This window comes from Macrotis lagotis, unplaced genomic scaffold, assembly GCF_037893015.1.
Source record: "Macrotis lagotis isolate mMagLag1 unplaced genomic scaffold, bilby.v1.9.chrom.fasta BILBYCTG245, whole genome shotgun sequence".
Lineage (NCBI taxonomy): Eukaryota > Metazoa > Chordata > Mammalia > Peramelemorphia > Peramelidae > Macrotis > Macrotis lagotis.
This window is the reverse complement of record NW_027422152.1, coordinates 57,572-82,062: the sequence shown is the minus strand read 5'-3', so window position 1 is coordinate 82,062 and position 24,491 is coordinate 57,572. Positions and strand designations below refer to the sequence as shown.

At 34.5% G+C, this 24,491-nt stretch overlaps 1 pseudogene; it reads right to left on the bottom strand.

Annotated features, from left to right (window-relative positions):
• Positions 1-2,213: 2,213 nt before the first annotated feature.
• Positions 2,214-24,491, bottom strand: part of LOC141504130 (E3 SUMO-protein ligase PIAS1-like) — a 50,654-nt pseudogene continuing 28,376 nt past the window's right edge.

The window sequence follows — 24,491 nt, the reverse complement described above, 5'->3', positions numbered from 1 at the left end:
TTCTATAAAGTGTTTAAACAAACACCTCAATACCAGATTCAATCTATAACTGAAGTATTTCTCATTTTATGAAGTTTTATTTTAACTGACATTTAATAGACTTTTCTTATAAATGGTCACATAGTGAATATAACTCAGCCAGTTATGTGTGGAATACACATGCTCAGGGGAAGACTATTTAACTCACTTGTAGCTCACATGCGCTTATCTATAAATACACACACACACACACACACACACATATATTTATATATACACACACACATATACATATAAACACAAACAATTTGTTTTGATGTTTTTTTCCCCAAATTCAAGTCAACAATTTTGTGGCAGAAGGAGGCTGTAAAAACACAATGACTATTTTTAGATGCTACATACTCATGTGAACCAATACATTTACCATACAACTGATCATACGGCAATCTTGACTTCTACCAGAATGAAAGTAGGTCATTTTTCTATCAATGCAAGGTTTAAGAAGACAACTTCATACACAAAGGGTGGTCCTTGATCAACTATGAAAGTAATTAGCTAATAATCAAGTGCTTGAATATAAAAACCCAGACTGAAAAACTAGCAAATTTAATATTCTTTATCTTTCCTGATAAACTTATTCCCTGCACTCTCAACCAGCTAGAAAAATATTCTGTACACCAGAGAATACTGTATCTTCTCTGATGGTGACTTTGGGACACAAGTAGAATCACTTCCTCCTTCAATTTTTCTTTATTCCTCTCCACCCTCTTCCTTCTTCACTTCTGAAAAAAGCTTTCAAACTATTTCCACTATTTAATAAGAGTGGTCCAGGCCAAGTGATTCCATAGTTTTATGAAATGTCTTTCCTTTGTCATGCATGTCTTAAAAAGGTGAAGGAAAAAAAATGAGGCTAAAATATAAAATGAGAAAAAAATTTAAATGGTGAGCAATATGTTTGGCCCAAAGCTTAAGAACATAAGCATACTGATAGCCAGAAATTAAAAACAAAATTAAAAACATTATAATTTTCAAAACCTTTAGCAAACAGAGGATTTCTACAAGATGCAACATATTGGGTACTACATAATTATTTTCCAAAGAACATTTACTTTTAGAAATATTGCTCTTTTAGTTGTTTTTTTTTCCTTTTGGTTGCTGCACAATGAATTTCTTCAGCTGCATAAACCAAGTAACAGAGCATTTTAAATTATTTTCACTTTCTTAGCCTGGTGAAAACTTTTTTCATGAAAACTTTTTACCCTTTCCACAAAAGCAAATGTTCACAGACTACATACATAATCATTCTGGCAACCTAGAAGAGTTCCAACTTCTTCCATTCCAACTTAAGAGTTAGAATGAAAGTATGTCAGACCTTTTAGTCCTTTTCAGGTTAAGATGTTCTTCATTCTTATACTCACTGAAGTCTCCCCCCCCACCTCCCCAGGCAGCTTTAACCAGGTATTTTCAAAAGGAAATATTCAGGGTAAGAGCAACAGATAGAAGTATGTGATGGAATACAAGCAATGGAACATTTGGCAAAGATTCTTAAATGTCAACTTTAAGATCTCTAACATGTTTGGGGAAATGGAAAACATGTTATTTCAACTGAATGCAAACTTGGATAAAATCAGAAGTGACAGGAACACATACTAAAACACACTCCCATACAATCTACATTCTAAAACACAGAGGGAATGAATGCACCAGGATAGGTGAGATTTAAAAAACTTAAGGTTGGGTAAAATCTATGCTAAACATAGAACTAAATTCTGCCATCATATAGGAAATGGCATTTTTAAAAGGTGTTTTTTCCCCCTAATAACAAGAAAAACCTGCCTACAATTTAAAACTACTTATATGCAATTCCTTTTCTTTTACTGCAAAGAAAATAATGTCTTTTATGTCCAAACTACAAAAATAAAACCACAAGACAAATGTAGATGTTGAGAACCTATCTCCAGAATCCAGTAAAATGAATAGAAGGTGGTTTGTGGGTGGCTGTTTTTTTTTTCCTTTTCTTTTTTTTTCCACGTGTTTTACCACACAGGCAGTCTTAGGTTAATATACAAAAGTAAACCCAAAAATACAGCTTTGTTCCCTGTACATTTCTTTTAAAAAGAGGAAAAAGCACACTTGTGTATGTTTCTAAACAGAATAAAGTAAAACAGCACAAAGTTCTCTTTTTTCTGCCAAGTTCATTGTGTCTGGGGCGGGGCGGAAGGGAGAGGGGAAAATCAGTTCATTGAGACAATGTCCAGTATGATGCCAGAGACTGATGCTGTGTCTGTGCCACTTCTATTGGCAACTGCATGGCCATGACTTTCTCGAAGGCTGTTAGGGGAAACAAGACTGCTGTTTCTGCCACTACTGCTTCCATTCCTGGTTGGAAGGGCAGTGCTACCTTCTGCAATTAACTGATCAAGAAACATCTGCGAAGAGGCATATAAAAAAAATGAGTTGAATATAAGAGTTCTAGTTCATCTGAGACAGCTGCTGCTGCAGTGGCAAGAAGGGAAATGTTGTAATGATAAGGAAATAAAGACAAATATTTAATAATTATTCTTCTGCATTATTCAGTTTTTTTTTTCCCAGCAGTAGAGATTTGAAGCAGGAAATTGAAATATACTGAATATCTCTACATGTAAATCCTTGGAAGACAATTGGTACAGTCAAGTGAATTTAGGATGATTTACATCTGGAGACCTTGGTTTCTGAAACCAGAAGAAAAGTAGAAAGAAAATATTAATACTCTTTATTCCAGTGCAGAAAGCAATCAAATATCAAAAAGTGAAATTATAATGCAGATAATTATAGTCCTTTCTCCTTGTGAGGAGACAATCATTGACTAAGGAAATTTTATGAGCTAAAATAATTTGCTACCTATTTGCAAGACAAGAAGCAATACTGGAAAAAGGCAGTAAATAGTAAATAAGAATTACTTTCACTAAACTTAAACACAAGTGAAACAACAATTTTGAAGTATTGTCCTTTAAAAATGAGGGTTGCTGGCGCAGTGGATAGAGCACCAATCCTGGAGTCAGGAGTACCTGAGTTCAAATCCTTCCTCAGACACTCAATTACCTAGCTGTATGGCCTTAGGCAGGCTGCTTAACCCCATTGCCTTGCAAAAAATCTAAAAAAAAAATGAGGGTTGTGCTATATGGTATTGCCATTCAGAACAGGTTGTCCAAAATGTGACCCACAGGACAATTTTACATGGCCCCACTATGGGTTTCCTAAATGCTTTAGTAAACAAAGCTGTGCTACCACAGAGCTCTCACTAAAATGTCAAATCAAAATATCTTGTTTATTGTTTTAATAAAGCCTCCTAAAAGTAAGGCCGGAAAGCCCTGATTTAGAACATTGCAAGAAAGCCATTTTTACTTCTGATATAATAGTTATACTTTAAAAAGAAATATTTTCTTTAGAAAATGAATGTAATTTTTTCTTCAACATACCTTGATTGTCTCCTGATAAGAAGGGAAAGAAAGCTAAGCCTGTTAAGAATAAAAATAAAATATTAGCATCTTTAAAAACAGACAAAATTTAAAATTTTTAAATGTCTAACTTAAAAAATTATCTTAATATACTCCACCTCTTTAATAAATAGCATCGAAATCATATACAGTGTATCTAATAAGTTTTAGTGAGGGTAGAAGATATTAAAACTTAAAACTACCCGAAGACTTTGGAATGCCTTGTACAAATGTGAGTAAATACATTTGTCTTTTAAGACTTTTAAGACTTTATCATCTTATTGTTTAAAAGGTTGTTAAAACTAACCAGGCTTCAGGGCAAATTAAAGAATTTAAAATGACAACAGACAAAACAAACAAAAAACCAAAAGCAACTTCTACCCATATACTTTCCTTTTCTTGGTCTGTTTCTGGACACTTACAGCAAATACTACTCCAAGTACTTATCCAGAGTAGGTGGGAAGAGTGCATCAAGGTTACATTAAAGTTTTATGGATGTAAACTTGTGTTACATTAGCTACCTTACTCTTGGACAGGTTCAAAATAATGGCAGGAATACCTACAAAAAGTCACTGCCTGCCCAACAGGGCCTTGCTGCCTAACTGGCATATCTTCACACCTATTCTCACCCTAATTTGGAATTGAAAAGATAGCATTTGAAGAACAAGTGAATAAACATTCATCAAATATAAAATACTGAAATCATAATTTAGGGGAGAGAGGACAGGGGCAGATCCAAGATAACTGACAAAGTTTTCCAGAAAACCAGGATTTCTTTTTTTAGTGACAGACATATGAAACACTCTACATATATAAATGTGACAAAGATACAGTGTACATCACTTTCCTCCTTATATTCCCCATTTTTTTCCATGTACTTGACACACTAAAGTAATATGTCTCTAGGGTTGATTAGTAAAATTTAGCCATACAAAATTGTTAACAACAATGCTCTTAACTAAGTACAGACCCTAGTTTTACTTTGGAAAATAAACAAAAATATTGACACATATAGCATTCTGATTTTTCTTTTAGCAAGCATCAAGGTCTTAATTTTTAAATAAAAGTCACTCTAAGGTTTTGAAGAAGACACTTTATTAAGTGGTTGTTTTTTCTGACTATATGAAATATAAAAACCTTTCCGAAAGTAAGACTTAAATAGCTAGGAAGATCGTTTTTTTTTTTTTTTTTGGTAGGATCCTAATTCACAGTATCTTGAAATAAATTATTTAGTTTGATCTTTTATAATCTGCGGTCCTAGAAATCAGAAAGATTAAAGCAATGCTATCAATCTAATCATCACAATCACATACAAGGAAAAGAATGTGCCAGGTACTATCTGATAATTTAAATAATATTTTAGCTGTGGAAACAGTTTAATATTTCTTCAGAATGAGAGGCAGATCAGTCACATGGAATAAAATCACAGTGAAATACATTTCTTCTAGCAATTGTTAAAAATGATATAATATACAATTAGAAAAAAGATAATAACATATAGAAACATTATCCAAACTGGGTGACAATACCCAGAAGTTGTCTTACTAGTTTTAGTTTTGATTATAGTGGCCAGCCCTAGATGGTTGGTACAGAGATTTACACATGCCCAATTTATAGCAGAAATGCAGAAAATTATTGGTTCATTTGATCTAAAGCTTTAAATATTTTGCAACTTTCCTATTTGGATTTGCTTTATCCACAATGTTATTTGTAAATACATGTATAACCTACCTTGCAAGTCATAAGGCATGGGAGTCATATGGAATGGATGCCTCTAGTCTTGAATGAGGGATCTATTAATATAGCTTGTGTCTACAGCAGGAAGGCTTGGGGTTCTTGACACTGGAGATGCTTGATGAGGCATATTTAAAATGCTAAAAGAAAGAAAAGTTTTCATAGTTCCAATAATTTAAACTTCCTGTAGATCATGGATATCCTGAAATATAAGCTCCTTTTGGTTTGTAATCTAATTCAATAAACTCTACATTACTTCAGAAGTTGTAGGGAGAAAGATCCCCCCATCACACCATTCTTGGAAAAATAGAAGCTACAGTCATGTTTGTCTAGGTCCCTTGGTTTTGTGCACTTAAGCCAAGGGCCTCTATTGCCTTGGCCACATTATAGTTCTAGTGATAAGCATTCACAGACACTGCTGAACAGATATTTAAAACGCAGAATTATACAAGAGCAGACAAGGGAAAATGGAATTGTGTGATGTCTCCAGGGGCTAGTCAGTAAAAAACATTAAGGCTAAAAATAAGTTTTGGGACATGAAAACAGACTTAGTAGCTAAGAAAGTAGTTGTTTAGTTGATTTGTCTGATCTTTGTGACTCCATGTGTGATTTTCTTGCATAGACTCTGGAGTGTTTTGTCCTTTCCTTCTCCAATTCATTTTACAGATGAGGAAATTGAGGGTAACAGCATTAAGTGAGTTGCTCAAGGTCACACAGCTTGCAAAAGTGGGCCAGATTTGAATTTAGATACTTTTAATTCCAGGTCTGGCACTCTATCCACTGTAACAACTAGCTTCCCCAAGTGGAGATTATTTCTGGCATAAAATATATTTTTTGTAAAATTAAAACAACAAAAAACCAAAACCAAGACTTTATGAAAGTAACAAATGAATGGTTACCAGAAATGAGAGTATGAAAATCAGCAACCACTGAAGGATGATGGAAGAGGAGAACTAAGGGTCCAACAATTAGAAAAAAGGAGAAAACATACAAGATAAGAATTTAAATGGTTGAATGATAAGAGGTCCCCCTCATCCTGCTCCCTTACTCCCCAGGTTAATTAAAAAGAGGGGTAGAATATTAATCAAAGTTTTGAGAAGAAAAAGTCAAAACTTAACCAAAACAGAGGTGGAGCCAGAGTAATTTGAACAGAGAAAGAATAGTACTGCCTCAATAATGTAGTCTAACTTGATGAAACAGGGGTACAAAGCAATACAATTATAATAGTACAAGCTATTATGTATGACCTTATACTCTGCTCAATTATTCTTTGTTACCAGGAGAAGAATCTTAGTTATAGACTTTGCAACATTTTTATGAATTGAAAATCAATCAAAAAAACATACTGTCTGATGAGAACATTTATTAAAGCTCCTTGGTCTGTCACAAGCAACTTTTCCCCATTAGATAGCTCCTCTGATGATAATATTTATGGATTAAAAAGAAAAAAAAACCTTGAAATGTCAATCTGGTATGGTGACAGAAAGGTATTAGAAAGTTCTGTAATATATATCACACTGGAAAAAGAGTCTGTCACAGGGGATGGAAATGGAAAAAGTATTTCATTACATTCATTTCGATGTGCTTCACTTTAATTCTTGGCAGATTTCTTTCTTTCAAAATGCAAAGGAATACTACAACAATCAACATGTTAGACTGAGTTCTCCTGTCATTTTAGTAACTTGGAGTTACATGATCAAGTATTTTCATTATGTCGCAGTTTCACACCTGATAATTGTTGTATAATCTGCTGTATAAGACCAGGGCTAGGGGAAGCTAGGTGGCACAGTGGATAGAGCACCGGGCCTGGAGTCAGGAGAACCTGAGTTCAAATATGGCCTCAGACACTTAATAATTGCCTAGCTGTGTATCCTTGGGCAAGTCACTCTTAACCCAATTGCCTTAAAAATAAAAAGACCGAGGCTGTCCAAAATGTGGACCACATGCATCCACTAAGTGATTTTATGCAGCTCCCTGTGGGTTTACTAAATGCTGAGCTACATCAGAGTTTTCACTAAAATGGCAAATCAAAACATATTGTCTATTGTTTCAATAAAAACATTTAAAAGTAAGGTTGGACAGCCTTGGTATAGACTATTGTGAAGCCAACCAATCCCTGAAGAAGTGAGGAAATGGTTCAAGTAGTTATTTTTTCAAAGAAGAGCTATATTTTGGGGTAGAAGCCGGGGAGAAATAAAGAAAATAAAACCTCAGAAGGGTTTGGAAATCTGTTGAAATCATTTAAAGGGAAAAATACCCAATTCAATGATACTAATGAATAGTTTGTCAGATCATTAGCAGTATTGATCCATGAACATTTAAAAAAGTGTAATATACTTCATAGATCATAATACATATTTATGCACAAATATGTGTGCATATTTTAAAACACTTACTAACACTGAAGAAAAAAATGATATCCCTGTACATTCTTTCCACACATTGTGGTTTTAGAATACACCTTTGCTTACACTATGATTCTATATTAAATAGAAATATACTGCCATAAAAATTTTGCAGGTATTTGTTTAAACTATGCTAGTCTTAGGCAAGAGGAAATTCAATGTTATTTTCTTTTTTACTGATACAAATAAAAAAAATAAGTTTCTCAGAAGTTGTTATGCCATAATTACCATAAAGCTGAACTGCTGGCAGAAGTTAATATGCATGAACAAAGGAGAAACACTCACAAAAGTTTCCAAGAAACAAAATTATGTATATATCCATTCTATTTAGCATAATTGTCTTGCTTTAAATGTCTTTACCTTTCATTTTTTTAAAGGAACTAATGAGCTATTTTGGGATGAAAGTGTTATTTTCTCTTTCAAACTTTGTTGTGATAATATGAATAGAGAAGTTGTGAAATATTCTGTATTCTTTATGACTCGGAAGTGAGCACAAATCTACCTATACCACAATAATGCTTTTTACTAGTGCCAATTCTTGATCATAAAGGAATCTTCATAAGTAGTAACTGCAAATATGGCCAAATACGAAATCTTTTGAGCGTTGCTGATCTTTAAAATAAACAGAGAAATAATTTCAATTTAGTACAAGTATTTTCTTTCTTTCTCTGGCAATGCTGTCTTCGTGTCTGTGGGCCACCATGTGCTGAAAAACTTCTCTGTGCCACATCTATCCTGAAGACTTTCCACCTCTAACAACAACATCTTATCTACCCTACCTATCCCTCTAGGTCAGACCTTACAGCATACTTTGCTTACACCATTCTCATGATTAAAATATTAAAACATGTCATGTGTATTTTGTACCTTAGCTTTAAATAAATCAAAAGTATGCTTTACCACAGAAGAAAATGATTTGGTTCCAGTATTAAGATCTTCTTGAGGTAGCACAAGAATGAGAGAAATGTATAATCGGGTGTTTATAAGAGCAGATAATAGAGAATTTGTTTGCAAAGTGCTTTATATTAATTAACTCATCGGAACACCCCTGATAACAAAAGATACAGGAGGAGAGATGCAATCTGCATTGATGGAAAAGGCACCTCTATTGCTTCAGATATGAATACATTCTAAGTACCAAAAAAGGTTATTGGGGTTTTGTGATATTCCCCAACTAGATGTAAACTTCACACAGACAGAGGCCTTGCCATCCAAACTTGATAATAACCTAAGGACCTAGCATAAAGATTTGAACTTAGGACTTGATAATAAATATGTCTGGTTATTGAGAAGTGAAATGGAAGGGAAGTGAGGTAGATGAATCTGGAGGTGAGATTTAGGTTCAATAAGAAAAAGTCTGGCAAGAATCTGGTCATTGAATGGAAGATAAAAGGACTAGATGTCTTATTCACCCAAACTTTGTTTTGTATGGTATATAGCTGGGGCAGACTGACAAAGGGATCTGTATCCAGAGTAGCCTGTGAAGGTAGAGGACCCTTGATCATGGGAGCGAGTTCAGAAATAAGCAAGATCTGTAAGACTCCAATCCCAGGAATGAATTTGAGTAAAAATTGGTTTCCAGCCCAGCCTGAAGTGTGAAGAAATAATCAGCCTATAGTCACTCTGAACCAGAAGAATTTTCCAGTTGGCTGATAGTGGCCAAGCCCACCAGCAGTTTATTGACCTTTTTTGCCTTGGATAAGACTATTGAATATTTAGAATAACACACTCTAAGAAAGCAACAATAAGATCAGCTCAGACATTTTTTCCGGAAATGTTTAAAGCCCAGCCCTAACAAAGCTCAAAGTCAGGAAGTATGTTGAAAGAATGAACAGACAGACAAAAAGAATCTCCCCATAAAATATTACCAAAATGATAGGGATGTTCAAGACAAAACGCTCTCAAAGAAAAACTCAGTTTGGGCACAAATTCAATTAGAATTGTTAGAAGAATTGAAACAATAATTGAAAAACTAAAACACCAGAGGAATATACTGGAAAATAAATGGATGTTATGGAAGAGAAATTAGAAAAAAAATAGTAACTTGGATTAACTACAACTCTTTACTAATGATGCTCTCCATCTCCTAATGGAGAGGTGAAAGATTAAGATATTGAAACAGATTCATAAGACATTCTATACAAGCACAATGCAGGAATTTGTTTTGCTTGACTACTCATGTTTATAACAGGGATTTTGTTTTTCATTCTTCCTCAATTAGTTGAGTGTTGGGAAGGAAGGATGGAGTTTTATTGATCAAAAATGTTTTTTAAGGAAAAGAAAACCTGCACACACCTAGGCTGCTCTTATAGAGTTAAAGAGGTGTTAAACATTGCAACCATGTGAAGAAAGTAACAAAATATTTGCTGAGTATATATCAGAATAAAAGGGAAAGGCCTTTCCAGAATTCTCAGTTATCCAAGACATGATCAAATATCATCACAAATATTGACAGTAATTAAAGGAAATGATGGTAAACAGGTGTGGAAACCAGCAAGTGCTATGTGCATCTTTATATGGCTAATATTGTTCCTTTTGGTCAATTCCTGAAACAGTTTTCTTTCATTTTCTGCCTCATCAAACCTACTGAACATTTGAGGTCCCAGAAGCTTAGGCTACAATGTTTTTAAAGTTTTATTAAATTTAGAATCAAATTAGCTTCTCAGAACATTATAAAATGGAGGACAGTGGCCTTGCCCCTAAGGAACTTACTAAAGAAAATATCTAACACAGAGAATCAGAGAGTTTCCAAACTCTAGACCGCCTCAGAAGCTATCTTTTCCAACTCTGACTTGGACAATAACTCTTTCTACACTGTATTAAATAAACAGGAACCCAAGCTTTGACTTCACAGAACTGTGACCCCATTATTTCTAAATGCATCTCATCCCACTTTGGGGTGGTTCTAATTGTTATCAAGTTTCTCTTTAAATCAATTCCAAAACCTCAAGTCTAACACACCTCTTGATAGACTATCATATCCTCTTTCTAAAGTTAAACTTACCCAATTCCTTCAATGACACCACAATGGCATGATCTCAAAGTCCTCCACCATCCTGACTGACCTCAATCGAACACACATACATACACACACACACACACACACACACACACACACACACACACACACAAACACACAGACACACACACACAAATACACACACACACACACACACAAACTCACACACTCCTCAAGATAATCGTCAAGGAATGGCATGAACATGATAGAGTACAATGAGGCTATCTTAATTCTAAAATACTTTCAAAATTCTACAACAGGTTAGCTTTTTTGGCCACAACATCAAACTGTGAACTCTTACTGAGCTTAACAAAAATAAAAGCAAATTGTAACTGTGATTTTAGATATGAAACTCCTGGTGAGGAACTTTAGTGATGAAGATTCATATCTGCTCTGAGATTTACAATCAGATAGTTGCCTGTGGGCCCTGTGAGGGTAAAGGATTTTCTTATTCCCCAAGTCAGAATAACTCAGAGGCAGGACTTTTTAAAAAAAATTTATTGAAGGCAAAGGGGCTAAGTGACTTGCTCAAGGTCATATAGTGAGGCAATTATTAAGCATCTGAGGCCGAATTAGAGCTCAGGTCCTCCTGACTCCAGGGCTGATGCTCTATCCACTGTGCAACATAGCTTCCCCAGGGGCAGGATTTGAATCTAAATGTTTCTGATTCTAAAATACCTCCTCTCCTTCATATGCTACACTGCCTTTTTGGGTTGAAGTTACATAAAACCTCACAGATTGTTCTTTTCAAACTCCTATCTAACCATATGTCCCCTATTATATACTTGAGAAGTTAATTTTTAAACTCAATTTCACTAAATTTTGTATTGTTAGTTTTAGTGAAATATTAAAACATGTGCAGGGTCTATTGACTATTAAGTGTTCCCAAGTATAAGCACTAAAATAAATTTCTGAACCTTAGTATTCCATGTCCTGAATATGCCTTTGTACAGGCTGTCCTCTAAGCTAGAACTACTCCCTCCTCACCTCTACTTCTAAGTGGCTGGATTGCATTGTACATAAGGGGGAAGAATGTGTGAAGGGAGGAGGGCTGAAAGGAGGCTGTGGGGTGAGTGGACTGGAGAAGAGAGAACTGGAAAGCAGAGAGACCAGTGGTAAATTTAAAGAAAACAAATTTTTAGTTAAGCAAAATAATTATAAGCTAGACTTTAATAAAGTTGTGAAATGAATAAAAGGAATCTGTGTGTATGGGGGGAAGGGGAGGTGAGGGAGTGTGGGCGGGTGCAAGGGAATGCGAATGGAAATAATAACTATGGATGGCCTTTACTGAGAATTTAGCCATGAAAGACAGAAGAGATATCAGACTAGGTTTACTCTTCTTTTCCTTAAAGGTTGGGGGAGATGTAGTAGTGCTTGAAAGTAGCCAGTAGGGTTGAGGAAGAGGAATGGGAACAGGGGCCTGAAAAGTAGATAGACTGAGAAAGCAAAATTCTGGAAGAGACTGAGTGGATCAAGAGCAAAAGAAGGAAGTATGGCCCTGGCAAGTAAAAGGGCCACCTATTCAAAGCAGAGAATAATAAATTAGGTTCTGATGTATTAAAAAGGAGAAAGTAGGAACTTATAGGGAATAGCTGCTATGAAGTTATGTCCTACACCAAACAAGTCCTTCAATGGAGTGGCATCATTTATTTCTTTCTCTCCAACATCAAGGAAGAAAGAAACATCACAGATAGTCAGCTGGAGATGGAAAAAAGGGTTACTATATAGAAATGATGACCTAATTGGGATGAAGAAATTTGTCCTTACACAGACTTCCTCCAACAATATCCAATAGCATATAAGGAGGAGAAAAATGTTGAGCCTAGTGTCAAGGGGCCTACAAAAAGGATCCTGAAAAGTCTAATATATGAGTTTGAGTCCTGAGCAAAGTGCTAGAGTTGAATGCCTGGTGCTAGAGGAAATTCTAAGGCAAGATTTTTTGAAAAAGTAATATTGTTTGTTCAGTCAGGCAAGAGCAGCCAGAGAATAGATTATATTGGAGAGAAGGAAAATAGGGCATTCACTCAAACGGATGAAGCCACCCAATTTGCTATATCAATGGTGGCTCGCATGTATAGAACTCTTTAAGATCATTCTGGCTGGGTCACTTAGGGGTATAAAGAATAAAGTGGTGCAGCTAGGTGGTACAGTAGATACAGCACCAAACCTGGAGTCAGGAGGACCTGAGTTCAAATCCAGTCTTAGACACTTAAATAAATACCTAGCTTGTGTGACCTTGGGCAAGCCACTTAATCCCAATGCCTTTCAAAAACCAAAATAAATAAATAAAATAAATAAGTTGAGGAGGGAGAGGCCATCAACAACTAGGAAATTTAAGATTGCCTCTCAGTACACTTGAACTTAGCTATCAGATGGGATCCAACATATGTTGGACAAAAGATTGTAAGATAAAAGAAGGCTGGGAAGGTAGAGATGGAAAGCAGGTTATGAAGGGTTTTAACTGCCAAACACATATTTGGTACTGGAAGTGATTAAGAGTCACTGTAGTATTCTGATTAGGAGCAGTGGGTGATAGCATCTGTGTACTTTATTATTTTTTTACAACTTTATTTAAAGCAATAGTTTTAAGTGCCTTGCCCACCCAGCTAAGTAATTATTAAATATCTGAGGCTGGATTAGAACTCGGGTCCTCCTGACTCCAGGGCTGTGCTTTATCTACTGCACCACCTAGCTGCCGCCCACCTGTGAACTTCAGCAAGATCACTTTGGCAACTGAGTAGAAGATGAACTAGAGCAGTAAAGACATGAGGTAGAAGGCAGCTATTGCAATAGTCTAAACAAAAGGATACTTGCAGTGTCAGAGGAAAGGAGGAGGAAAACAGAAAAATGTTGCAAATGTAAAATTGACGGGTCTTAGCAATGGAGTGCAAATCAGGGTATGGGAGAATGAAGAGTCAAGGATGATAAGTTAAAAAACCTAGGTGACTGGGAGGATGTAATCCTCCTGATGCTTTTAAGGAAACCAGGAAGAGAGAAGTGACGGGGAGGGGAGAGATAATGAGTTCAATTTTGGACATGGATATGTGAGCTATATTATCAAGATAGGAGTTAGGGCCAGACAGACAGATCTGATAATCATCTTCAGAGATGATAACTGAATCCATGGTAGCTGAGAAAATCACCAAGAAAAATAGTAGAGATGGAGAAATGGGCTCAGAAGAGAGTCAGAGGAAATGGGTGATGTCTAGGTGAAGATGGCTACAAAGGAGACTGAAAGAGAATGTTCGGACAGGTAGCAGAGAGCAACCAGAGAGTATCAAGGAGAAGGGTGATCAACTGTGTAAAGGAGGAGATCAACTGTGTAAACTAATGTAAAGAGGTCAGGGATGAAGACTGAAAAAAGACATTGAATTTGGCATTAGGAAGTTAAGAACAGAGTGAGAAGAAAAGAAAAGGAGGCACCAGATGTTAATAGTCTTCTTAAAGAGTTTAGCCAAAAAGAGCAGAGAAATGGTACAACATGGTGCAGCTGGCTGGATGAAATGAGGCTTTTGGTTTTTTGAGGCTGGGAGAAATATAGGCATGTTTGTAGGAAGAATGGAAGCAGACAACAAAACAATAAGAATTGAAGATAAGTGAACGGGAATGATAGGGAGAAGTCTGTTGGAGAAGACAGAACATGACTGTAAGTCTACAATAATACATGTAAATAATTTGTAAATAAGTAAATATAAACAGATCAGGGGAGCATGGACTACCAACAACTTTTTTTTTTAATAATGGTGTGTTTGATTAAAAGAATTAGGAAAGCACTGATTCAAGCTGAACATAATGAGGATTTGAAGTAGCATGATGGCTAACTGGAGAAAAGTGGATATCACACAGGTCAAAGACTCTATCAACAAGCCTTTAATCAAACATCTACAATATGCTAGGCAATAGGGCACACAAACACAAAAAATACAATAGTACCTGCCCTTAAGGGGCTTACATTCTCCAAATGGAGAGATGTATACATAAGGGAGAGAAAAATTAAATGGAGGGCCAGGAATTGCTTCATATATATGATTATGCTTAAATTGAACTTATAAGAAAATGGGGACACTCTAAGTGGCTGTAGATGAGGAAATTTATTCCAGGAACTGGCAACAGCCTGTGGGAAGGCAAAGAGATAATATGTGAGAAAATAGCAAAAAGGTCAGTTTGATTGGGGTAGTATATTGTTTGAAGGAAAGTAATATATTACAAGCCTTGAAAGGCAAATAGGAGACGAATTAAAAAGAACTTCAAATTGTAAACTGAGAAGTTTGTATTTATTCCTTTGGGTAGAGAGATGCTGTAAAGGCAGCATGGATCAGTGATAAATTTATTCTTGGCATCAATGCTTAGCAGTCTCAATCTTGCCTTTAATACTATGCGAATGTCATTTACCTTACTGAGTGTCAATTTTCTATATACGAAGTCCATGCCTCTTGTATACAACCTAACAAAAGATCAGCTATGTAAGGCACTATGCAAATCTTACACTGCTTCATAAAGACTAGTCATTGTTACAATTAATAAGATTTAGTAAATGTTTCTATATGGTAGGGAGAGAGAGAGAGAGAGAGAGAGAGAGAGAGAGAGAGAGAGAGAGAGAGAGAGAGAGAGAGAGAGAACCAGAAGATGAACCGAAGGTTGCAAACAGTAATTAAATTTAAAACTTCCTGGACCTTTTGTTTTGATCTCATAATCAGTATCATACTTAGGGATTTCCCTAAACAAAGTAAGAAGATGAAATTTCATTTTGGGGTATTCAAGCTTTTAATGAAAATTAATTAAAAATGAGAAGCAGTACTATTACTTCTGTTTTGAAAACTTTTAAGTAAAAATGAATTCCTTATCACACTCACACTTAACCTTTGTTATTTAATGGAGAAGCAGGAGATCCAGAAAGACAGGTTCACTTGGTTCTTCCTCTTCTTCACCTGATGAACTGTTTATAGTGAGATCAATTACTTCTACTTTCTTATTTTTGTTTGAAGATTGATAGTGAGAAGATAACTGGTGATCCAAGGGGGAACCCAAGCATCCTGAGGAAAAAACAGAGCAATACAATTTAAAAAGAAAATACATTTTTCATATTTTCTTTTCTTTCTTTTTGAGAAACCTAAGGAATCATCAGTTAAAGTCTGAACTCATTATACTGACAGTATAAATATGAAACATGGAAAGGTGAGCTGCTTTTTTTGTTTTCAATCAGTTTATTATGAGTTGCTAAAACTTTGATAATTCAATTTATAAGTGTGCTTTATATTGCCCCTTTGTAATGAAACCAAGTACTCTGTTTTATGACAAGGTACTCAGGTGGTTAAAAAGTGTGGGTTAATAAATTTAAATTTAAGTTTTGGTGGCTTCTTAGAGAAAATAAAACAAAAGCCATGACAAACAACAAGTGAAATGAGAATCACTTCATATTCAAATTTGTTAAAAGCATGCTACTTCTTCTCTTTTTTGTTATTTTTCCCCCCAATTACATGTAAAGAGAGTTTTAAACATTCAATTTTGGTATGATTTTGAGTTCCATATTCTCCTCCCTCCTTCCCTTCCATTCCCCTCTCCAAGACAACAGGTAATCTGATATAGATTATACATGTATAATTATGTTAAACATATTTCTATATTGGTCAAGTTGTGAAAGAAGAATCAGAACAAGAGAGGGAAAAGATGAGAAAGAAAAATCAAAAAGTAAATTTAGAAAAATGAAAATAGAAAAGCATACTATTTCAAAAACACAATTTTAGCAATGAGTTTTTGGATTATGTTACTTTGAAATCTCTTATCAAAAACTTTGGAAAAATCTAGATAGAAAGTAAAATTAAATTAAAGTTGTTTCTGAAGACTAAATAATTTTTTTAAGATGCTTGAGATAATCATAAACCAGGTTTTTTACTGCAATTTTTTTCAGTGAAATGCACACATTAGCATAAAATTTGTAAATACTCACCACCAACTCCATTATAAGAAGCAGAAACTTCCTGGACTTCCTTTTTTGATCTCATAGGAGCCCAAGATCCATCCTCTTTAAACTGTATTTGATCACAATGTGTACAGTACTTTAGGATTTCCATAAATAAACTATAAAAAGAAAAAAAAATCATTTATGAATATCAAACTTTTTATGAAAATTGAACATACTTAAAAAGAAGAGCACTAAGAATTATTATGTTTATGAAAATTTAAAGCAAAAATGGAAAATCCGTATATTGTAGCAATGACTGAAAATATTCATGAGTTACAGGGAAGCAGACTAGAATTCTCCTTTTTTTAATTTGTTTGTTTCAACATCTAAGAGTCATTGCCTGATAAGATATCAATGGAAACTTTTCTGAAGAAGAAAGCAATGCTATCAATGGTCACAAGAAAAAATGCTCCAAATGATTATTAATTAGAGAACTGCAAATTTATAAAACTCTTGAGGAGGTAACCTCACATCTATCTGATTGACTAACGTGACAAAAGGAAAAGGACAAAAAACTAGAGGAGGGGTAAAAAAAAGTTGGGCCACTAATAGACTTGGTGGAGTGAATTAGTTCAACCATTCTGAAGAATAATTTGCAGCTGTATCCAAAGGGCTATCAAAGTGCTTGCACTTCGATTCAGCAATACCTCTCTTAACTCTGTGTCCCAAAGAGATCACAGTAAAGGAAAGAGGATCTATCTGTACAATTATATTTATAGCAGCTCTTTTTTGTGGTGGGTAAGATTTGGAAATTGAGAGGATGTCCATCAATTGGGGACTGGCTAAACAAGTTGAGATAGTTGATTATGATAATACTATTGTGATGTAAGAAATGACAAACAGGATGGTTTCAGAAAAACCTAGATTTATATTAACGCAAGTGAAGTGAACAGAACCAGGTGTAACAGCAATATTATAATGGTGATCAAATGTGAAAGACTTAGTTACTCTGATAAAATCAAGAATCCAAGACAATTCCAAAGCATTCATTGAGGAAAGATGATTTCTCTCTGTAGAGAAGGATATATTTTTCTTGGTGTAAATATGTGTTTTCTTTTCCAATATGGATAATATGGAATTATGTTTTGCAAAACTTCACACATATAATCAATACTGCTTACCTGACAAAGGGGTAGTAGTAGGATGGGTGAGGAGAGTATTAAGAACCCAAAATTTTAAAAAAAAAGAACATAAATTCTTTTCACATTTGTTTGGGAAATACATAATTAAATAAATATTAAAAAAAATAAATCGAATGTATCGGAATTCGATATTACTAATTACCAATATTACTAATTACTAATATTACTAATTACTAATATTTTGTTTAGATTGTAATGAAATACTTCTCTTCTCAGCAGAGAGGAGACTAGAGGCCCTGTCAGATATGGTCAATATATATTATTTTTTTTTGCCTCATTACACTTGTTACAAGATAGATGAACATCATCATCTTTGTCACCAACAAGCATTTCTTACATTCTTTTACTCTATGTCAGAGGGGGAATAATTGGCAGGTGGGGGAAAGGTGGGTTACAAATTCAGAAGAATGTTCCAAAATACCAAGTAAAACAGGAAGAAAGGAAAATTTGGTATCACAGATCAAGTATGTACCCATCACAAAATTCATAACACAGAATAAATTAAAAATTTAAATTATGATGAGGATATTAGGAGTATTTGGGGGGGAAATGAGGAAATGTATCTGAGGAAGAGAAGATTTTAAAAATGCGAGAAAAGGGCAGTTTCTTCAGTGAGTGGGAAATCTGTAGAAATGAGGTAACCGAAAGTTTAACTTTTGCCTTTTGTAGAGTTGTATGACCCTTTTTACACATGATTTTAGATAGCCTATATACATATTGGTTAATGACATAAAATGTAACCCTGATTAGAACTATTAATTACTCAAAATTATAGCTTACTATTTTTAAGTACTACAAGCAAAAATAATAAAAATGTGCATTTCCAAAGCAAGATGACAAGCCGAACGAGTAAAGTCTTGAAATTGCTTTACACCACCGTTTTTCAAGTTGTGAATATAAGCTGTGTTTCCAAAGTGGCTTACCCATCAATAATGAGGTGTTCATATGGAGCCTTCTTGTCACATACAGGACAAACCCAATTTGGCTTTTTCTCATTCATTTGAATACACAGAGTTGCATCAAAACATTGCAGGTGTGAACACGTCAAGACCTGACAGAGAATAGTCAGGCACACTTTACCAAGCTTTAAGGAAAAACAAAACAAAAAACCAAAGTATTTTTCCCCATGGTTTAAACTTCAAACGAAGTTTTCTGAAATACCATATGCATTTTCTAATTTCCACATAAATGGGCTTGGCTAAAAAGCAAATAGTTTCACTATGAAATGACACAAATATATAGTCTGTAAAACTTATTTAGAGTTTTAAATATACTAAAGCATTTCATCACAAATAGACACATTAGCTTTGGAGAAGCTGAATGAACATTATTAAAAAAGTAATTACCACAGCAGCATGCTGTAACATAATATCATTTATCAATGGAAGTTTGAGAAAATATTTAAGAAACACATCTTTCTAAACTGTTGACCTTTGAATAAATGGTTTCAAGGATAAGTTTGTACATTTCAAGATATCTACAGTCTTTACCAGAAAATTCCAGATACTAACTAGAGAGCTTCCTTCTAGGAGAAAACTTTGGATTTGTGGAAACTATAGAGTACATCTTCTTTTCTTGTTACAGGAGTTCAAATAAGTGAGCCTAACAGGAATTGCTGTTGCTTCTCTTCTATCACCTATTTCAGCAATTCTTTATCTTTCCTGGGGAGAAAGCTGACCTGCTACACAGATGTTCTACCTCTAATATTCATCACATTCTGAGAATGTGGACAGACGATACTGTTCTCCATCTTCTACAATGCATCCAAGTTCTCCTGCATTTGACTGATTTCATTATTTAGTGCTTCAAAAGAAAAATGTTCTATAAACCACTCAAGAGCCATTTATCATATTGCTATTATGTATATACTAGGTACTTGGGGGAGATACAAAGGTAATTAGAACATAGTTCCTGCCTTCATGGAATTCACAAGCTATTAAGATACATATAGATATACAGTGCTAAATAATATATTCTACAATAATTTATAATTCATTTTAAGGATTACTTACAAGGGAGGACATGATTGGCAAAAAAGGAGATGAAATGGTCACTCAGTCAAAATGGACATTTAAAAAACTGGTCTGTTCCAGTAATATACTGGAACTTGGTATACTATTAAAATCATAATATGAAGGCTTCTACAATGTTAGAACATTTATAAGAGATTTATTAAAAAGCCTTGGAGACAGTATAGAAGATGCAATCTGATCTATGAAAGGTGTATCCAACACAGATGGCATTACAGATCCTTTAAAATTTACAAAAAATATAGCACAGAACAGGATAACATGCTATGGGGAGTGAGTAAAAGTAAAGACAATTTATGATTTGTGGATGGGCCAAAAGTGATCAAGTATGAACTCTGATTAAATTCTGAAGGAAATGTAGGATTTTAGAAGACTGGGATGGAAAGGATATTTAAGGCACAAGGAAAATCATTTCCAACATCATGAACAAAGACAGAAAAAGCATATGTGAAGGGCAGAAGCATAATAGAAAGGGATGATTTTGAGAAATATTGTGGTTAAAATCAAGAGAATTCATAATTTAATATGTATGAAAGATGAAGTAGCAGGTAAACTTAAAGAAAAGCTTTTGAGAGAGATTAAAGTCAGAAGTAAAGAGTGCTTTGGGGAGAGAAGATGAGCCATTACTTTGAGTTTCAATATATTATTTCAGTTATGCCCTAAATTCAAAGAAAGTTTTAGGAGTCAACAATAGAAAAAAAGATAAGAATTCATTTAGGAAAAAGAATGAGCATGATTTCAGGCCTATAAAAATATCATAAGTTTCAGTGATGTACAGAATTTTCTATTTTACTAAGGATATGAACTAAAATTTAGAGTCCAGAATTACTTTGCCAATACCAGTTCCTTGCTAGATATTTTCAGGAAGATCATTAAATGCTTTTGGGCTTGAGTTTCTCCCTCTGCAAAATGGCAGTAACACATTTTGCTTCTCCCCACATTACCTGTAGGATATTATGAGGTTAAATAAGATAGTGCCTTTAAAAGTCTCTTAAAAGAAGAAAGGATCTAAATATATTCTTACTCATCAAATGACATAAGCAAATATTTCGATGGAGTATTAATCTATTAATTTCCTTAGATAAGTAAATTAAGATGAAGAACCATATTTGTGTCAAATCTTTTAGCAAGCTACTAGGAGACTCACCAGGGTGTAGTCCATTTCTAAGAACAAAGTTCTATATATTTGACAAGTGAAAGCAACAAGCAATATTTAATTCCATTATGCTAATAACAGTAAAGCCATTTTCCTGTAAAATTTATAATAAATTTATAAATGTAAATACACATACAAAAACTTACATTTATATTAATTGAGTGATAGGGAAAAGAGAGAGATGAAGCATCAAGTCTGGAGACCCACAGATGTCACATCTATTAACTATCCTCAAACTTTCACCATCTGCCTAGAACTCTTTAGTGGCTGAAGACAACAGGAGAGCTCAAAAAAAAATATCTCAAGTCTGTCTTGACAGTGACTACAGCAATTATGTTTATATATGAGAACATATACACTCCCATGAAATATGGGACTTGGGTCTCACATTTTTAGGTCAAATTCACAAGTGAATTAAATAACTATGGAGTAAGATTTTTTATGTTACTAACATTACTTTTTTTTAACTATTCATCAATTAATATCCAATCATTTTTTCTTATTTCTAATGTGCTATAAAAAAAGAATACAGATATCCAGAACTGTCAAAATATCATGTAAAATAATCATCTTATGTCCTCTCTACACTTACTCAATCTAACATTTTGCAGAATATGGATGCAGGTATGAAGCAGAAGACACAGAAATAGGAAGGATAAAGTAGAAAATAAAAAGACATATGGGAAAAAAGATACCTATCAGATATATTGTTAAAAGAAAAGTCTATGACCAAACAATGGATAAAGAAGGAAAAAATGGATAATTTTGATTACACAAAACTAAAGTTTTTGCACAGTTTCTATAAAGGAAAGATCAAAATCTCACTTCCAAGATATATAAAAAACAGATTCATATTTATAACACTATAAGTCATTCCCCAATTGATAAATGGTCTAAGGATATGAACAATAAGCTCTTGAACAAAGAAACCTAGGCTATCTAAAGTCATATAAAAAATGCTCCAAACCGCTAAAAATTCAAATCAAAGTAATTCTGATATTTCACTTCATGTCTGTCAGATTGGAAAAGATAATACAAAGGAAAATGCTAAATGGTAGGAGGGCTGTGGGAAAACAGGTGGACCTGCTGAGTGGTCCTGTGAATGAGCAAACTGATTTTGGAAAGCAATTATGAACTATACACAAAATTTATTAAAAATTGAATACCTTTTGACCCAGCAGTATTGCAGCACTCCCCTTCCCAAACAAATAAAAAAAAGTTCTACATGTGCAAAAATATAGTAATTTTTTATGGTAGTAAAAAAACTAAATGGCTATCCAATCCATCAGTTGAGGAATTTATTTAAAATTGTGATTTATGAATACGGCAAACTACTACTGTGTTATCTAAAAATGAGGAAATGGATGATTTCAAAGAGACATAAAAAGACTTACATGAACTGATGCTGAAGTGGATAAACAGAACCAGAAGAATAATTTGCACTATAAAAATCAATATTATAAAAAATAACAGTTTTGAAGACTTATAAAACTGTTGATGAATGAAATGAACAGAACCAGGAAAACAACTTGTATAAGTATAACAAAACTACAGAAAGAACTGAGATCAAATATGGCCTCAGACACTTGTCACTAGTTGTATGACCCTGGGCAAGTCACGTAACTCCACTGCTTCACCCCATCCTCCCAAAATAACAGCAATACAAAAGACAATCAGGGCAGCAAGCTGGTACAGCAGATAAGAGTACTGGGCTCTGGAGTCAGGAGGACCTGAGCTCAAATTCAGTCTCAGATACTCAATAATTACCTGGCTATGTGACCTTGGGCAAGTCATTTAACCCCATTGTCACACCAAAAAAAAAAGGACAATCAATTTTGAAAGTTCTAAGAACTATAATCCATACAATGATACCAGAGGACTGAAGATGAAATATATTATGCACTTCCTGGTGATATATTGGTTTTTCTTCTCTTTTCAATAAAGACAGAGGTAGGAATGAGAGATAACATTTCTCTTGCTTTCTTATTTACAATGGTTTGTGGGGAAAAAAGAATGGTACTTTTATTTGTTAAGTAACTACTAATTTAGACAGTATGCAAAAACACAGAGCATGGTTTTATTTTTTTTTCCTTGAGAAAAAGCTTACCGTAAAGGTGCTACATTACAAGTTCATGTTATTCAGGTTCAACTGGGTCCTAGGAAGTTCTTTTATTCTTTTTTGTTTCTTTTTGCAAACTGGCTTCCAATCTCATTACTCTATTGAAGCTACTCTCTCCAAAGGTAGCAATGACTTCTTTCTTATGTGACAAATCTGATGTTTTTTCTCAGTTGTCATCCTTTTTGACTTATCATGGTACAACTGACATTAGTGTACACCCCCTTCCTTAGGAGTGCCCTCCTTGACTTCTGTATTTTGTGATATTATCTTCTCTTGGATTGAGAACCCAAGTGCTCCTTTGCTTTACCATACCACTTAGCTACTGTAGGTGTTCTCCACAGTTCTATAGTATGACCTTTTCATCAATACTAGTAGTTTTTATCCATGTTTGTGTCACTGACTCCCTGTATTAGTCCGATGAAGCCTATGGATTCCATTTCAGAGTAATGACAAATCTTGACATTTATACTCCCCAAAAAACCCCTCTCCTTTGGCTCCTCACAACTTTTCATCACATTTTGCCTAGATTCTTGAAAATGCCTCCTTTCCTAATTGGTCTCTGCCTCAAGTCTCTCATCACCTAATATACTACTTTGAAAGTAATTTTCCTTTATGGATCTGAACCATATGACTTTTCAACACAATAAATTTCAGTGAATTCATGATGGAACTAGGATAAAATATAAAATCCTGTGTTTCCCTTTAAGAGCACTAAATGACCCAGTAGTAAACAATCTTTTTGGCCTGATATGAAATTATCCCCCCGCTAAATTTTGAGATCCCATCTCATTGGCCTCTTCTGACAGATTCCCATCTCCTATCTCTGTCTGCACTAGTCACTCCACATGCCTAAAATATACTGCTCAAAGAGTCCCTATTTTCCTTTAAGATGCAGTTCAATCACCATTATCTGTATGAAGCTAATCTTGATTCCCTCCAATTGCTAGTAACCTCCTTCCCAAACTGCTATTAGCTAGTGTTTATATGATGCCTTAAGATTTGCAAAGAAATATTTATTTTTTTACAGATTATTCTACAAATATTTATTTTTCTAAATAGGTATGTATATATTTTACAAAGAGTTTATTAGAATAATCTTTGGGGCGGCAAGGTGGTGTAGTGTATAGAGCATGGGTCCTAGAGTCAGGAGCACCTGAGTTCAAATGCGACCTCAGACACTTAATGACAACCTAGCTGTGTGGCCTTGGGCAAGCCACTCAACCCCATTTGACTTGCAAAATCCTAAAAAAAGAAATTATCTTTGGCAGTGGCTCCAATTTACAGATGAGGAAACTAGGGCAGACAGATGTTAAGTGACTTGTTCTAGATCACATATCTTAAGTAATTTGCCAAGGCAATATTCAACCTCAGGACTCCCAGACTGCAGGTCAAGCACTCTATTCAATGTGTCACCTAGTTGCTCACATTATATTTAGTTATTTTTGAATTTATTCACTATATATTTATTC